The sequence below is a fragment of the Mustela erminea genome, chromosome 16, assembly GCF_009829155.1.
Source record: "Mustela erminea isolate mMusErm1 chromosome 16, mMusErm1.Pri, whole genome shotgun sequence".
Classification (NCBI taxonomy): Eukaryota; Metazoa; Chordata; class Mammalia; order Carnivora; family Mustelidae; genus Mustela; species Mustela erminea.
The window spans coordinates 33,346,839-33,364,945 of record NC_045629.1 but is presented as its reverse complement, the minus strand read 5'-3'; positions in this window follow the sequence as shown (position 1 = coordinate 33,364,945).

Below are 18,107 nucleotides of genomic sequence, written 5' to 3'. Positions count from 1 at the left end.
TGAGAGAACATCATATAATCGCAACCTGAGGGGCATTACAATGTAATTGAACAATATACTTCAACCCAAGTGTGTTAAAAGGGCCAGAGTGAACTACTGCTACAAGTACAAGGAGACCAAGGAGAACTTAAAGACAATGCAACATGTGATGACTAATAGGATCCTACAAGAGAAAAATGACAATAGTGGAAAACGGGTGAAGTGTGGGTAAATCTGTAGTTTAGTTAACAGCATTACACTAATGTTAATTTCCTAATTCTGATACCATATTAAAACAATAATTTTTGTAAGTCTAAAATTATTACAAAATTTAAATTTTAAAAAATTCATGGAAAAATTAACACAAGTTTGGTGAAAAGCTCTTTAAGACTGAAGAGAAAATAAGTGATCTAAGCAAGGTATTTCTATAAGAAAGAAGAAAATTCAATAAATAAATTCCATTTTTAAATTTAACTGAAGAGTTAAAAAGACACTTTGATAATTAGCCATCAAGTAAATACTACTTTGCAAGTCTGCCAAATTTGAGATTAGGAACAAAATCCAATATCCTACTTAAATGAACTACAGTTAAATCCATCTTTATTAATCTTTCAAAAGCCAGGGCCAGCAGTGACATCTAAGCAGGGCACCCCAAATCTGGATAGGAGCCTGCATGGAGCTGGTCCCTATTTCTCTTCTTCAACACACCCTCCAAACTTCCATTGTCCTCCCCCTAGTACTACCAACATCACCAAAGGCTGGCACTATTTCTTGAATTTACCCAGATTGCAAGAATACCATAATGATTATTGACACAGTGATCTGGGATTATTCTCATTCATTGTTGGACATATGCTGGCTTAAGGACTCTGGGCTAACCACTGGCTAGTCTTGAGCTAAAGCTATCTGTGAGACCATGAAAAAGGCTCTTTTAGCTTCCTGTTCCGACGAGAGTCCCACCTCTGGTCTAAAAGACCCTTAACAGGCAGGGCAAACAGGTCAGGAGGCAGTACCTAAGAGACACTGATTCTGCCATATCTCACTAAATGGCTCATGGAAGCCAAGGGGTTTTTTTGTTATTATTTCCCAACCAAAGACAAAGGGAATATGCCTATGGCTACCAATAATGAATGAATAAATGTGTTACAAATGGGGTAACTTACCAAGGGTTACCTAGGAACAACATTGGAACATAAAAATTCCCAGTTTGCCTGCTCTCCAGTTTTAACATCTGAATTTGTTCTATACCAAAGAAACTTCTTCTTCAGTACTTGGAAAGAACCAAAGAAGAGCCTTTTCTCCTTCAATGTTCCTGATAATGATTTTCAAATGTTGGCATTTATGCATGAGCAGAGGCCACTTTTCAAAGGATAATGTAACTGAATTCATCATCTTCTTTTGACCTTTAAATGACTTTTTGGTCTTGCCTCACTTACCTATCTTACTTCTTGATTTTGTCATTCTCTCTTATCTTCTGAGATCACTGAGTCAGGGCCTCAGGGTGACCCTCTTAAAAGAGAGATGTGTTGGTATTAAGGCCTTGTCTGTTTTGGATCAAGGCTTCAGAGCTTGCTTCCACAGAAAATTAGAAGTAAGACATCACTTGTACAATTACTTTTTAAAAATCCTTACAAATGTAGACTTTCCTATTTCTCAGGTAATGACCTGTATAGGTATTATTTGATATTTTAATGCTTTTTCAAAGAGTAATATATTTTTTAATAAAGATTTCAAAATTCCAACTTCTACCTAAACTTAATAAAGCAAAGCAATAATTAGAGAAAGATTACAAAACATAATAGTTATATGTCTTTCACATATGTATTATAAATTAAGAAAATTACCAAATGTGAAACATAAACCATGAAATGTAGAACAGAATTTTTAGAGTCAATTTTCTATCTGGAATTTCATACTTAGACCATCAGAGTGAGAAAGCTACTGATCTAGAAGAATAAAAACAAAGAAAATCAACCAACAAAAATCTTTGCTGCCTTTGTAAATCTTTCTCTCTTTTTTTTAAAGATTTATTTACTTTGTTTTAGTGGAGGTAGGAACAGAGGAAGTGAGAGAGAGAACTTTAAGCAGACTCTGTGCTGAGCATGGAGCTCAACCCAGGGCTTGATCTCATAACCATGAGATCATGACATGAGCCAAAACTAGGAGTCAGACACTTAACCAACTGAGTCACCCAGGTGCCCCAAGTAATGCTTTTTTTTAAAGCTCACATTATACATGTGTATATTTATATGCATAAATGCATATACTTTATATGTTTATATATATATATATAAATCATTCTGTACAAACAAAGGCAATATTGGATTGTTGCTATTCCAATAAAATTACAAATAAATTACTATCATTTTTATAATTATAGAGTAGGAAATACGGACATAAAAATATAGTAAATGTATATACATAAAAAGATATATAAGAAAGTATACAAATATACATATAATTACAGTAGGAAATATTGACATAAAATGTATATAACTATACAGTAGGAAATACTGGCATAAAAGGAAAAATTGATATAAAAGGATATATATTACCTTACCAGTAAAATTCCTTTTATTTTATATTTAACACAAATAAATATTTTTATATAATGTTATTAGGCATGTAAATCTAAATTTGTGAAGATTTTTTCAAGGTTTATAGAGTTATCCTAAAAAGTAGCTAAATTATCTATTTTACATTGTATCAGTACGACCTTTAAAGGAAATAGAAATTCTATAAAATCATATTCTCAAGAAATAAGCCATTTTTCTGTTATATTAAGTACATTATGAACTAAAAAAATTCTAAAGTAAATGAAATGTGATGGTTATTAGAGAAATTACAGGGTTGTAATTTTAGCAAACTAGAGCATTACAGTAAAACATAATTGGCCTGGTATTTTAAAAGATTAATTTTTTTCTAGATTTATATAGGTCCTAGAAAATTTTAAACACATGAAACTAAAAAAAGCTTTATGTGTGTGTGTGTGTGTGTGTGTGTGTGTGAATAAATGTGTTTGTATTTATATCCATAGTGACAATAATTGTATAAAATATTCACTTCACTAAATTTCAACAAGTGGTTCTTAAATATACATTTTTTGAATGTTATACTTTCCCTAGGTTTTCCTGTGTACCTTTGTGAGAGTGTATGTGTGTGTGTCCACGCGCACGTGTGTGTGTCAGGGATTTTGCTTTAAAAAAAATTTGCCATTGTGCATTAGATTCATTTAAATCTAAGCTTATAATAGGGTTAAAAAACATTACAGCTAGCTTACAAGATGTCAGTCATTTTTCTAGATGTTGACAAAATAGGCTAATGTAATGGTTCCTTATTTATAGGGGAACACAGTCTGATGGAGGATACTTTCACATATGGGACTGAGTAAGGTGAAATTATCATATGGTTTCACTTATTTGTGGAGCATAACGAATAGCATGGAGGACATGGGGAGATAGAGAGGAGAAGGGAGTTGGGGGAAATTGGAAGGGGAGGTGAACCAGGAGAGACTATGGACTCTGAAAAACAATCTGAGGGTTTTGAAGGGGGAGGGGGTGGGAGGTCGGGGTACCAGGTGGTGGGTATTATAGAGGGCACGGATTTCATGGAGCACTGGGTGTGGTGCAAAAATAATGAATACTGTTATGCTGAAAATAAAAATAAATTTAAAAAATATATATACTAAGTGGGAAATCCCAGAGGGAGGGCTGACTTATATTGTCTGGGAAAGTGGATACTCATTTTCAAAGGAACTGACATTGAATTGAGCTATATGCAATATGCTTTGCTTTTTACCTCTGTATTCTATATTACCTAAACAAGGGCTCCTCCAAACCCATGATTTTATAATTCTGTAATTCTGTTTTGCTCCATGTTTTCACAGTTTTAGAGCTAGAAGATATATAAATCAGTAACACATGATCAGACATCTCCTTGATGATTAGCCTCCCAAATATTGGGAGTTTATTAAAGAATATTAGCCAAGTAGATTTCTGATGGAAAACTGATATCTCTATAAAACTGATATCTCTATAAAACTGATAAACTCTAGGGACATTATTTTATTGAATCTTCTTAACATATGGTGAAACTGGGTACCAAAGGGATGTGTTACTTTTTCAGGGTCATAGAGTTAAAGGGTGACAAATCAGGACTAAAATTCAAATATTTAGACTTAAGAGTTTGAGTGTTTAGTTTTGTTTCCTCGGTTAGATCAACATTCCACTAAATTTCATCTAGATTAGAAAACAGAGGAGTAGCCTCTCTCCAGTATGTTTGTTTGCTTATTGTCTTCATTAATATTACTGGAGTAAGTTCAGAGAAAAAGAATGATCCACATATGAGTTTTATAGACTGGAGATTTGCAATATCATTCATTCATGTTTTTATTAGTGAGGTAATGTTTTTGCCACTTGTTTGCAAAAATAATTGTTATTTAATATTCTCTGGTCTGATCCTTTTATCCATGAAGCAATTACAAGTATAAAAGGGGTTGAAATATTGTATGTATTATTTTTAGGCCATGTATTCTTTTTTTTTTTTTTTTAATCTTTTTTCTTATTTATTTATTTATTTATTTATTTATTTATTTGACAGAGAGAGATCACAAGTAGGCAAAGGCAGGCAGAGAGAGAGAGAGGAGGAAGCAGGCTCCCCGCTGAGCAGAGAGCCCGATGCGGGACTCGATCCCAGGACCCTGAGATCATGACCTGAGCCGAAGGCAGCGGCTTAACCCACTGAGCCACCCAGGCGCCCTAGGCCATGTATTCTTATTAATGATTCACAGAAGAGGGACTTGAGGCTCAGAAAGGTAAAACATCATGATATTCAAAATAACACACACCTTGTTTGTTGGGGGGCCCTATCCTTGCTTTATGCTGCTGCCCAGTTTCATTAACTGTAAAGTCTCGAATTTGAATCATGTTCTTTCTGATTTTGTGCTCTATTTCCCAGTGTTTGGTTCTCCATGGTACCCATGGAGTTGAGTGGATTATTCTTCCAGTCACAAAAATGGAATTTCTCACTTAACAAGTATTGCTCACCTAACCACAAGGGTCTAAATTCCACAAACAGGACAACAGGTATCTCTTCTAGCATATAAAATAATCATACTTTAAAATATGGTTTCCCAAATATTTAATTAGTTAAACTTTTACCAACTATGCTTTTAAATTTTCCTTTTCTACTAGGCTTTTCATCTTACCAAATCCAAAGCATCATTAAATATAGCAGATATACCACAAACTGAGAATGAAAATATTATTCTGAAACACTCTGAATAAGTAGCAAGTCTAAACTTATACAAAAGTCAGTTAAATGCCTTTGACAGCATCATGAAGACTGATAAAATCATGCTCCATCAGTTCATGAATGAGTAGGAAATTCCAGATCGATGATGACCTTCCCTTGAATCACCTTGCCCTGGGCTTACAGACCAATTCTCCACCCTCTTACTCCCAGTAGAAACTACTTTGTTAAGCCCAGCTGCCTGAGGGGAATTTGAGGTAGAGAAGCATTCACAAGCCAGTTCTCATTAGTTTGCTTTCCAGTGTCTGCTATGATGCATGTATATTTTTGCACCTTGTAATGAAGAGAAGGTAGCTATTCTTTCCATTTTCTTCCTCAAGTTGCTAAACTGAGAGGCAGAGAGATACTGAGGCAACAGCACTGAGCAGAGTACTCAGGTCAGGTCCACTGACTACGTAGTGCTAGAAAAGCCACAGAACCTCTCTGGGCCTCTAAATTCTTAGATTGTTCCCAATCCTTCTAAAAATCTACGTCTTAAGTATAGCCTAACTTTGAAAAGTGAAACTATGGACCTGGGTTTCAGTGCCTGCTCTGCATTTCTAAAATATCTCTGGGCACAGCAGGGAAAACCCACACAGTTATAACAGTTACTCTGAGATGTCTCTGACGCTTAGAAAACTGTAATCAAATACAATGAGTATTCAAATATTTACATGAGTTTGAATCAATGTGTAAGACAGAAAACCTAAAATATTGCAAAGTGGTCTTCGTAGTAAGTTGTAGAATATCCTGTGTTCAAGCTTTATCTAGAACTAATGATTAATGCATGCAGGAAAATGAAGTTAACAATAATAATAATGCTAATAATGAATAATTCTGTCAGGCTAAATTTTCATTATATTTTCAGGACTTTCAAGACAAGTCCAAGTGGCATTAACATGATAAAATGGCTTAATAATCCTATAACTGTTGTAACACAATATGTCTGTATAATTGCCACTTTTAGCCTTTTCAAATGTCAGTAAAAGGAATTATCGTTCCTTTTAATTCAATGATGTTGATAGAATACTTAATCATATTCTACTACTCTGCAACATATATTTCCTCAGCCATAATTTATCAGAGATAAAAGCTGTGAATTCCATACCGTTATACTAAAATTACTATTACTGTAATATTTAAGCAGGATGGTATAGCACTATTGAGAAAAACTACCAAATCATTTATTATGTTATGTATTTACTGACTCTTTCTTGTTACATATTTCATGTAAAAACAGCCTTAATATTTTTCTAAAAACTGTTTTATGTTTCTGGAAATATTCATAGTTATCATTTTGGAAAGAGCCAGTAATTTCAATAAAAATAATAAGGCCAATCATCATTTAGAAAATCACTTTAAATAGAAAATCTGGAAAGATTCTTATCTCATTGATATCCTTATAATCTCTTTCAGGAGTAAGCTAACCAGCATGGCATGACATAGAGTTGTGGAATCAGTATGTTGTCCACCTGAAACTGATGTAACATTGTGTATCAACTATACTTCAATTAAAATAAAATAACAAAACCTAAAGAAAAAGCCACTGGCATTGGATCTATGGGTCAACAGAAGATCCACAGAACAAGTGCAGTATGAGGGTCTAAGACAGAAGCACAGGAAAAATAAAAAGGGACACCTTGCATTCAAAGTTTAACAACATACCTGCAAATTTACCCTATGGAATGAAGACTAGTATCCATCTCTACCCAAGGCCTGATCAGTGACTGGGATACTAAGTACTATAATAGAGGGAAGAGCCAAGGAAGAAAGCAATTCTGTGGGCTGGTGAGAGTGAGGTGAAAGGAATTTTACAGAGGACATGGGACTTGGGTTTTGTCCCTGGAGCCCAGAGAAAGGTAAAGAGAGGGATCTCATAACCGACACTGTAACTCAAATGGTATTTTCAGGTATCTGAGTCAGGGATCTGAATTGTACATGTGAGGGTATGTATAGCACACTGATTTTCAGAAGCTTGAGCTGGCTCACATAGTAATTTTTATCAAACTGTGAACTGACTTAAAAAAAAAAAAAAGTGTAGCTAACCAGGTAGGAACCCAGGAACGCCTTTTGAATTCATTTTTTCTGTCAAAGAAGAAATGTTTCTGTTCACCACCATAGGCCATCAGGGAAATTCAAGTCAACACCACATTGAGATACTACCTTACACTAGTTAGAATAGCCAAAATTAACAAGACAGTAAACAACAAGTGTTGGAGAGTATGTGAAGAAAGGGGAACCCTCTTACACTGTTGGCTGCTGCAAGTTGGTGCAGTCACTTTTCACTACAGATGTTGTGAAAAGAAGAGTCATCTGTACCCCAATCTTCATAGCAACAATGGCCACAGTCGGCAAACTGTGGAAAGAACCAAGATGCCCTTCAACAGATGAATGGATAAAGAAGATATGGTCCACATATACAATGGAGTATTATGCCTCCATCAGAAAGGATGAATACCCCATTTTTATATCAACATGGATGTGACTGGAGGAGATTATGCTGAGTGAAATAAGCCAAGCAGAGAGAGTCAATTATCATGTGGTTTCATTTACTTGTGGAGCATAAGGAATAACACAGAGGATACTGGGAGAAGGAGAGAAGGGTGTTGAGGGAAATCATCAGAGGGGAAGACGAACCATGAGAGACCACAGACTCTGAGAAACAAACTGAGGGTTTTGGAAGGAAGCTGGCTGGAGGGTTAGGTGAACTTGGTGGTGGGTATTAAGGAAGGCACATATTGCTTGGAGCACTGGGTCTGATGCATAAACAATGAATCTTGGAACACTGGAAAAATAAAATAAAGTTTAAAAAAAAAACTGTAACAAAGAAGAAACACTTCTAAGAAGTAGCGACGAGTAAGACACCACTCTAGGTTCCTTTTTGTCACTGGTCTTCAGAGTGTGGTCCAAAGACCAGAAGCATTAGCATCACCTGTGAACTTATTAGAAATGCAAACTGAGGCACCTGGCTAGCTCAGTCATTAAGTGTCTGCCTTCTGCTCAGGTCATGATCCCAGGGTCCAGGGATCGAGCCCCTCATCAGTCTCCCTGCTTAGCGAGAAGCCGGCTTTCTCCCTCTCTCACTACCCCTGCATGTGTTCCCTCTCTCACTGTGTCTCTCTCTGTCAAATAAATAAATAAAATCCTAAAAAAAAAAAAAGAAATGTAAATTATCATTCCTCATCCAAACCTTCTAAATGGACAACATAGGCGTGAGCTCAACAGTCTGTTTTAACAAGCCCTCAGGATACTGATGCAGAGTAAAAGTGAAGAACCACTGCTCTATGTATACATGGGTTTGTTTTTGTTTTTAAATATACTTTATTTTTTTAAAGCAGTTTTAAGTTCAAAGCAAAATTGAGCAGGAAGTATAAGAGTTTCATATCATCCCTGGTTCTACATAGTCTCCCCCCACAAACATCTTGCACCCAAGTGGTGCATTTGTTACAGCTGATGAAACTTTTTATATGATTTTAGGAATAAAAATATCGTTTTCCTTTAGAAATCATATTTTTGTACCTTTAGAGTTTTTCTTTAAAGATTAGTTTAAAAATAATTCACTGGCATATTCATTTTTCCTATTCTTTGTTCATTTCATTTGCTAGTTAGAATTTATGTGGTGTTAAAACTGAACTTTTAATGATCACTTGTTAGCATATACTACAGTAATGATCGTAAAGGATTCACTGGGGCTGTGCAAATGCATGACATCCCCCAGAAGATGCTTTTTTTCTTTGTAGCATCCCATAGAAATCAAAAAGGAAGCAAAAGCAATTAGCAAAAAGCAAAATCAGAAAGCAATCAAATAGCTTTAATGAACTAAGGGGTTACTTTTATAAAATTTTAGAGTTACCTTTTTAGTCAGAATCTTCCTAAATTATCATATAGTCACTTGTACCTGTGTGCCTTCATTACTTGTGGGGTAGCTGTAATATATGCATATTCTTATGGTATTTAGTTTATTTTCATTTGTCTAGTGTTCAAATTTTAGAATTTCTAGTACATGTCAGACATTATGCCAGGTAATGAGAAGAAACACAGCTCCAGAAGAACTCTTCAAGAATCTGTCTCACATATCAGGGATGTCTGACTGTTTCAGTCCAAAGAGCACACGACTCTTCATCTTGGGGTCATGAGGTCAAGCCCAGTGTTGGATGTAGAGATTATTGAATAAATAAATATGTTAAATATTTTAAATGTTTCATTTCTTGGTTTGCATCCTTCTTTGCTTTTCTTCCCCCCTTGTTTTGTTTCTTAAATTCCACATATGTGTGAAATTCTATGGTATTTGTTTTTCTCTGACTGGTTTATTTCACCTTACATCTAGCTCCATCCATATCACTGCAAATGCCAAGCATTCTTTTTTTATACTTGAGTAACATTCCAATACACACACACACACACACACACACACACCCCACCTCTCTCTTATACATTTATCAGTTAATGGACAGTTGGGCTATTTCCATAATTTGGCTATTATCGATAATGCTGCTATAAACATCAGAGTGCATGTACCCCTTTAATTTAGCATTTTTGGGGTAAATACCTAGAACTTCAGTTACTGGATTGTAAGGCAGTTCTATTTTCAACTTTTTGAGGAAATTTCATACTATTTTTGAGTTTGCATGTAACCAACAGTACAAGAGGTTTCCCCTTCCTCCACATCCTTGCCAATTCCTGTTGCTTCTTGTGTTGTTGATTTGCCATTCTGACCAGTGTGAGGTGATATCTCTTGTAGTTTTGATTTGTATTTCCCTGATGATGAGTGATGTTGAGCATCTTTTCATATTGGCCATATGTATGTCTTCTTTGGAAAAATGTCAAGTCATGCCTTCTACCCATTTTTGATTATATTATTCATTTTTGGGGTATTGAGTTTTACAATTTCAGACTTCAATTTATATTACAAAGCTATAGAGATCAAAACAGTATGGTCCTGGCACAAAGACAGACATGTAGATCAATGGAACAGAATAGAAGACCCAGAAATGAAACCCCAGCTATATTGTCAATTAATCAAGAAAGCAGGAGAGAATATTCAAGGGGAAAAAGACAATCTCTTCAACAAATGGTTCTTGGAAAATTGGACAGCAACATGCAAAAGAATGAAACTGGACCACTATCTTACACCATATGCAAAAATAAATTCAAAATGGTTGAAAGACTAAATGTGAGACAGGAAAGCACCAAAATCCTAGAGGAGAACACAGGCAGTAACCTCTTTGACATCAGCTGTAGCAACAACTTTCTAGACATGTCTCCTGAGGCAACGGAAACAAAAGCAAAAACAAACTACTGGGACAATATCAAAATCAAAAGCTTTTTCTGCACAGTAAAGAATAAGCGACTGAACAAAAAGTCCACCTAGAGAATGGGAGACGACATTTGCAAATGATGTATCCGATAAAGGGTTAAATGGAAGTGTTGAATCACTACATCATACAGCTGAAACTATTTAAATTTCAGTTCATTAACATATTATGCCATATGTTAACATATGGCATAATATGTTAATGAACTGAAATTTAAATAAAAACTTTAAAAAGGGTTAGTATCAAAGATATATAAATTAAGAGATACTTTTAAAAGTGAAATAGATGCCACCTCTGATATCTATGCAATTACTCAGAGGCAACCTGTATTAATTGTCAAGATGACATACATAGCCACAATACTTAATTTTTTCTCATAGTCATGGATTTTGATTTTTTCTTTTCTTTACATTTTTTATGTTTTATAATTTCTGACTGTTAGTATTAAGTTATACTCTAATAATGACCATTAGTCAGACAATATTAACCTATTTATGTAATCTTCAGTTGTGTTTTTATTTTATCAAATAGAAAACTAACCCAAGAGAGGTGGGAAATACTTGTTTCCCAGAAACCTTTTGTATTTGTTTTTGTTTCTCTCTCTTCCCACTAGATTATGCAGTCTTTATTCTCTACATTGCAGTGTATTTGTTCTTTTGTTTGCTGAAATGATCAAAGTAACTGAATTCAGTTAATATTTTAGACACATGGTGTCAACGTTTTCTCTTCCAGTTTTGGAGAACTTTTTCATGAATTGATGCTTCCATGTTTACATATACCATAGGAATGTAAAAGAAATGAAAGAGTTTTTCTAAAACTTGTAAAATAATTATTTAGAATCTTACATTCCAGGAGAATATATTCATTCATATACATATACATGTAATATAAAATGATATATATATAAAATATAGATAATATATATATAATGATATATAATATAAAATGATATATATGAATGAATAGATTCATTCATATGCATATACATATAATATAAAATGATAATTAGAACTCAAAAATGAAAAGAAAAAGAACAGTTTACAGACATAGTAACTGAATCAAAGATAACCTTTTTTTATAAAAAGAACATGCCCTATATAATCTATAAAATAATAAATTTAGTGTTGTGGTCATATAGAGGTATTTTTAGTTAATACTTGTGACTGCAATATTTTTTATATTATTACTTTATTTTATTGAGATGATTCTGTAATGAAACAGTATGAGATAGAGAAAGGGAAAAAGATGATCAAGGCAATAATCTGGGGGTTATTTGTTTGTGTTTTAATTTTAGCTTTCCATAAAGGAACCATTAATGAAGGTCTGTTTATCACATTACTGTTTTATTGCTTAACCCTGATGCACAGAAAGTTTTTTTTTTTAGCAAATATGATAGAAACGAATCCTGGCATTGGATGGCAGTACTGACTTTGCAAGGACACTTTGTTCTACCAAAATTATATGTCATTTGTTGGAAAAGTCAGAAATTTTCCACTTTACAATCTCCATTGATGGTTTATACTTTTATTTCTGGGTTGGGGCAGAAACATCAGCTTCTAAGGTGTTTGGGTCTAGATGTATTTTAATAAAATTGCAAGCTATCATTATCAATGCAGAACCATCTGAAATTCTTATGGGGTATGTTCAGAATATAGAGTGCCTACAGCAATGTTTCTGGTTTCCCTTGATAAAACATGTGAATGATTATTTTGTTAGAGAGTTCTTTGTGCATTCCAATTGTTTGATATTCTAGCAGGGTTGCTCTAAATTAATTCCATGCTCTTTTATGTTCTTCTAGTTCAGGACTCAGCAAACGTTTTTCTGTAAAGGGCCACAAAGTAAATATTTTAGTCTTTGGTGGTCGTATGATCTCTGTTGCAACCCCTCAACTCAACCTCTCAAAGCACAAAAAACAGTCATAAACAATACAGTAAGAAATAAGTGTTGGTATGTTCAATGAACAAAAATGTATTAATTAAGAAAGAACCTGGAATTTTGTATACTTTTTTATCTGTCATGTATTATACTTTTCTTTTTTAACATTTTCAAATACTTAAAAATGTAAAAGTTATTTTAATCTTTTGGGTTGTACCAAACCAGGGAGTGGGATGGGTTTGGTTCATAGCCCATAGACTGCTAACCCTTGTTCTGGTCAAACTTATATCACACTCTGATCTGAATTAATTTACCTTTTCCTCACTGTCCTATAATTTACCATCTTCCCACTATCTCAGGAATTGTGCTCTTCATCTGAATTTCTTTTTTGTTATCAATGAAGATGAATAAATGAACAAACCCATTGAGAAAAAATATACTCATAATGGTATGAATAGTTAACACATGTCAATGGCTGACTCTAGAGCTAGAAAGTATGTTTGTGCTATCTGATTAGGATGCTGCTATCCCAGAAGAGTCTTCAACTACTGCTTTGTAGATGAGTATTATTGAATTTATGTTCATTCTCTGTGTTTATATGCAAGTTAAATTTTATTAATATAACAGCATTCTCCCAGTGGAAAATGCTGAGAAACTGTGGCGAGGAACAAAGAAGAGTTGAGTTCAAAACAAATTAGTCAATGGATTTGAAATGATGCACTGCATTGATTTGTCTCTTAAGTTCTGAGGACCTATCAATTTAATTCTTTCAATGTAGCAAACTGCTCTTTTGCATTCTTCTTCAGCCTTTCCACAGGGAAAAACACAGCAAGTGTGTGTGAGAGAAAAAGAGATTAGACTTTAATAGCCTACATGCCTTTTTAATTATTTTATTTTTCTAAAATAAAGGAGAACAATAGTATATTTCTGATGCTTTATCTCTGTTGATTAATGCTATTATATTCTTAGTTTCTTTCTCAAATCATTTGTTTGATAAGATTTTTTCTTTCTCTTATATTAATGGAATAAGCACTAAAGATATTTTCTCTTATTCTTCAGTAAATATTAAAAATACATAAAGACAGAGAAACATTAGCCTTTGTTGGAATGTCTTATCCTTGCATACACTCACTGTTATAAAACCAATTTATGAAAGTGGTCTTGTTTCCCAATAATGCTTTTCATGTATCTAGAATGCTTACAGAAATGCTGCTGTGTTCATAAAATCTTGGGAACATTTCTTCACTGCATAGATTTGGATAAATATAAAAAACACAATAAGCATCCATATTTCAAAACCCAGCAAAGAAATTATCCTTTGTCCTTCAATTATGTACCTTATAGACAGGTTGAAAATGCTCTCAAAATCTCATTCTGAATGCCCTATGCCCACATGGTTTCTTCTAAAAGACAAACATTTTAGTTAAACCTTTTCAAAAAGCCAGGCAACAAATTATACCTTTCTCTCCATAATGCCTTTGTAATTGTGTGAATTTCAGTGATATATTTATATACCTCTCTGTGTGATGACTTGTCAAAGAGATTAAAGTCCTCATCGTGCCTAAAATAAAGATGAGGTCACTAAGAGAGTTTAAATAAGGCCAAAATATAAATGTCTTAAGTAATTTCTAAACCCGACAATGCTCCATCCCTTCATGAAACACCCCAAGAAAGCAGTGAAAAGACCAGGTTTATAATCATCCTTTTCTCTATATATACCATCCCCCAAATATCATCAACACAAATCATTTAGAGACCTGCCCCATCTCAGGACAAATGGGACTAAGGAGGTACTGACTTTTACTCATAGTCTAAGTTTTTCCAGCTCACCCTTTATTTCTTTCTCATACCTTTTTCTCTCTCTCCTGAGTTTTTATAATTCTGCTTTGCATCTTGCTTTAAAAGCTTCATTAAATGTGTTAAACAATTTTCTAAAACAATTCCAGAGGGGAAGGATGAGGGAGGTTGGCAAAATAGGTGAATAGGAGTGAGAGGTACAGCCTTCCAGTTACAGAATGAATAAAACACAGAGATGAAAGATACAGCATAGGGAGTTAGGGAGTATGGTCAGTGGTATTGTATTAGCATTGTAGGATGACAGGTGACAGCAATACTTGTGGTGAGCTCAGCATAATGTACAGAGTAGCCAAATCACCACATTGTACACCTGAAACTAAGGAAACATTGTATGTCAAATATACTTTGATTAATTGATTAAAAAAAAAACCAAAACAATTGGACACCATTTTTATCTTCTCCTCCTTTTTTTTTTTTTTAAGATTTTATTTATTTATTTGACAGAGAGAGATCACAAGCAGGCAGAGAGAGAGGAGGAAGCAGGCTCGCGGCTGAGCAGAGAGCCCGATGCGGGGCTCGATCCCAGGACCCTGGGATCATGACCTGAGCCGAAGGCAGCGGCCCAACCCACTGAGCCACCCAGGCGCCCCTCTTCTCCTCCTTTTTGATATTTTTCATCTGCTATCCATTTTTCTATTACTTTCCTTTTCTTTTGTTTTGTAACATTTTACAGATCTTGTATTGATTTCTGCTCACTGAATTTTACTTATATATAGCACCTAGGTAGACTTTTTTTTCTTTCACTGTCAAATATAAGTGGTCAATTAGTCACTTTGGGCTGCTGTAACAGAATGCCATAGACTGGGTGGATGAAAAAATAAATATTTATACCTCACAGTTCTGGAGGTTGAGAAGTCCAAGATGAAGGTGCCACTGTATATGAGAATACACTTCTGGGTTTGATCTTTGTCTTCTTGTTGTATCCTCCTACAGCAGGGAGCAGAAAGAGAAACCTGGCTTTACTAGCTCTTCTAATAAAGGCACTAATCCCATTCATGAGGGCCTACTTATCTTCCAAAGACCCCACTTTCTAATACCATCATTTTGGGGGTCACGATTTCAATATATGAATTTGGAGGGATGAGACACAAATATTTAGTCCATTGCACATAGAAACTGAAAACTACAAAATTCAAAGGAAAACTGAACACATGGGAATAAAAGCAAATAAAACAAAAGAGAACACCTAATTCTGAAGGAAACAAGTCTAGGGAATGGAGCAAAGTATAAGCCTAAAAAGCTGATTAATATCCTGAGTGAGATTAGAAAAGGATCCTGATTACCTATAAAAAAAAAGTCATAAAAAATAACAGGCAGAATCTTATTTATTGAAGTATAGTTGACAACAAATGTTCTATTAGTTTCAGGTGTACAACACAGTGACTCAACAATGCCATACATTGCTCAGTGCTCATCATAAAAGGTGTAGTTATCATTGTTACTATTCAGCATTACAATATTATTGAGTATATTTCTTACGCTGTACATTTCATCTCATGACTTACTTTGTAACTGGGAAGTCTGAACATCTTAATCTCTTTTACCTGTTTTGTCCATCCCCCCACCCACCATTCTTCTGGCAACCACCAATTTATTTTCTGCATTTAGGAGTCTCCTTGTTCATTTATTTTTTTAATCCTATATATAAGCAAAATCATATGGCATTTGTCTTTCTCTGTCTGACCTATTTCAGTTAGCACAATAGTCTCTAAGTTCATCCATTCTTTCACAACTGGCCAGATCTAATTCTTTTTTTAATGGCTGAGTAATATTCAATTGTATATGTATATACCACATCTTCTTTATCCATTCAGCTATGGATGGTACTTGGGTTACCTCCATATCTTGGCTATTATAGACAACTCTGAAATAAACATAGGGATACATATATCTTTTTGGAATTAGTATTTTATTTTTCTCTGGGTAAACACCCAGTAGTGGAATTACTGGATCATATAATATTTCTATTTTTAATTTTTTTGAGGAACCTCTATACTGTTTTCCATGTTGCACCAATTTAAATTCCCACCAACAGTGTATATCAATTCTCTTTTCTCTACAGTCTCAGCAACACTTATTATTTCTTGTCTTTGATACTAGCCATCCTGAGTTGTGTGAGCTTCTATCTCATTGTGGTTTTTTTTTTAATTTTTTATTTTTATAAACATATATTTTTATCCCCAGGGGTACAGGTCTGTGAATCACCAGGTTTACACACTTCACAGCACTCACCAAAGCACATACCCTCCCCAATGTCCATAATCCCACCCCCTTCTCCCAAACCCCCTCCCCCCAGCAACCTTCAGTTTGTTTTGTGAGATTAAGAGTCACTTATTGTGGTTTTGATTTGCATTTCTCAGAATGTATCTAGTGGCCATCAGTATGGCTTCTTTGGAAAAATGTCCGGTCAGTTTCTCTGACATTTTTAATTGGATTATTTGGTTTTTGGGTCTTGAATCTGATAAGTTCTTTATAGGTTTTGAATACTAACCTCTTATCAGATATATCATTTGCAACTATCTTCTCCTTTTTAGTAGGCTGGGCAGGCAGAAAATTTTAATAAGCTCTTTTGAAGCTAAAAAAATAAGTGTTGAGGAAATCTTCCAGAATAAGAACCAACAGTCACAGAAAATATGGGAGGAAAGATAAAATACCTGAAAGTTTAAATTGAGGCATCAAACATCTAAATAGTAAAAATTCCAAAAAAAGGGGCATCTCAGTCATTAAGCATCTGCCTTTGGCTCAGGTCATGATCCCAGGGTCCTGGGATCAAGGATCACATCAGGCTCGCTGCTCAGTGGGAGGCCTGCTTTTCCCTCTCCCAATCCCTCTGCTTGTGTTCCTTCTCTTGCTGTCTGTCTCTGTCAAATAAACAAATAAAGTCTTTTAAAAAAAATTACAAAAAGAAGAAATAGAGTAAAATAAGGAAAGTAATGATTAAATAAATTAGTAAAAGAAAAGAAACATGCTAAAGACAGGTGCTTTTAATTGCAGGAGCCCATCAAATGGCAAGGAAGATGAGTGAATAGAGATCCACACCTGACAAATCAGTGTAAGAATTTAGGATGCCAAGAAGGGAGAAATAATTCTAAGTGACTTCAGGGCAACATATAGGGAAACTACAATGACAAAAAGATTCACATTGTTTATTAGAAAGTAATTACATAAGCTCTTTAACATTCAGAAGTTAAAATGATTTTAAACAAAGAAGTCTATCCCCACTCAAATTAGTAGTCATGAAATCAAAGATACTATAAGGCAAGTCAAGCATCAGAAACTTTGTTTCCCTAGAATATTTATGAAAACACAGCTTAAGGATATACCTATGCAAAATAAACTTGAAAATAAAGAATAACACAGACATCAATTTCTTAACTAAAACTTTCATGTCATCTGAAATTCCCTTCACTGTATCACCTTGTGTGTTAATTATTAGTGGTGGGTTTTTGGAAACCCAAAAAAGTAAAAAAAGTATTCCAAAAATACTTTTTGGAAAAAGTATTTTTTCATAGATTTCCTTTAAGTGAACTAGTGGGAATTTTTCAAATGTGTGATTATATCAGCACAAGACTAGAGCATTCTAGCATCAGAAAAATTTACTTGGGTATTCAAATTTGTTCTTGCAACATCTGAATTTAATTAGAGAACTAGAACCACTATGAATGATATGGAATATGGAGTTAGAGTGCAGAATTTTAAAATCAATTTAAAAACACTACGGAAAATTTCTGCTCTTGTATCAGGTGGTGGGCCTGAAGTTGCTCTTGAACGGCAGGCTGGACATCAAGAAGA